The following is a 1,263-nucleotide window of genomic DNA, read 5'->3' as shown; positions in this document are numbered from 1 at the left end:
CTCTTCTGTTCTACAGAGGTGCAAGACTCACGCTCGTCTGAAATCACCTGCAGTCAGAAAATTGTACATGGGGAGGTTTAAACTGTGAACTATCAAAACATTTAAACTTTTACCATCAACAAAAGCTGTGCAACTCATTGTGCTTCAGAGCTGTTAACACTCTTTATTTAATTACTGCATCTTCATATTTGCATTTACTCAAAATTTCTGTGACATTGTAATATACGGGATTTCACTAGAAGCTTGTATCTTCAATAACTTAAACTTACGTTCATCATACAACGGTGAATTAAAACTGCATAGCAACCCTTAACCTGATTATATGTTAACGACCACTTTCTCCTTGTACAGCCCTTTTCCATACAAACTTACTGCAGCGACCTGTGAAGTTCCCCTTGGGGAGTTTTTCCTGCATGCTGTTATTTAAGTGAGTAGCTTATAGGAAGGACACGCTATAGGAAGCGGCGATCAGAGGAATTGGTGCTTTTTGCAGCTACCTGGCTTGAAGCACGTGGGTCCCTCCCCGCTTTCCACAAATCCCAGCAGCAGATGGCAAGTTAATACTGGTTCTGGCAATGCCGGATGGGGAGCGCGTTGCAGAACTGTCCTGCAGCCCTAACCTGCAGCAGCAGCCCTAATCCGCAATTGTCCCGTAAGAGGACTGCACCCGACTGCATCTCTTTGTCCTTCACTGCCCATCCTGCACTTCTATGTACTCTTATATGAATACGCTAAAGGGATCATCTTCCCCCACCAAAATCTAAGGAAAGTGCACATTAAAGGATAAAAGTGGGGCAATGAATTAATAGAAGATTGTCAGATTAATCTTTTATACATGATTTTACTTTCTAATATAAAATGCTCCTTAACAGTGTGGGCTTTGATGCAAAAATTATGCATGGTGGAAAACAACCCATGTTCAGACAAACCCACATTTATTATATTGTACGAACTGTTAAATAAATTATATTTCCAGCAATCATAACTTGCTGGTGTTTTTTCTTTCTGCTATTACACAAATAAATATACACAAAACAAAGTGAGCCATTTTCCAAAGGATCAGAGTTCTCCTCAATTGCAACAAAGGCAGTAGAATCATAGAATCATAGAATCATTAAGGTTGGAAGAGACCTCTAAGATCATTGAGTCCAACCGTCAACCCAACACCCCCATGCCCACTAAACCATGTCCCTAAGCACCTCATCTACCCGTCTTTTAAATACCTCCAGGGATGGTGACTCAACCACTTCCCTGGGCAGCCTG

The 1,263-nt window shown here is 41.3% G+C and overlaps 1 protein-coding gene across 1 annotated transcript in view; it reads right to left on the bottom strand.

Annotated features, from left to right (window-relative positions):
- Positions 1-1,263, bottom strand: part of KIF5C (kinesin family member 5C) — a 63,847-nt gene that overhangs the window by 35,992 nt on the left and 26,592 nt on the right. The window lies entirely within an intron of this gene.

Source organism: Pygoscelis adeliae, unplaced genomic scaffold, assembly GCF_000699105.1.
Source record: "Pygoscelis adeliae isolate BGI_AS28 unplaced genomic scaffold, ASM69910v1 Scaffold222, whole genome shotgun sequence".
Lineage (NCBI taxonomy): Eukaryota > Metazoa > Chordata > Aves > Sphenisciformes > Spheniscidae > Pygoscelis > Pygoscelis adeliae.
The sequence above is the reverse complement of the archived record's forward strand: the minus strand, read 5'-3'. Positions and strand labels throughout refer to the sequence as shown.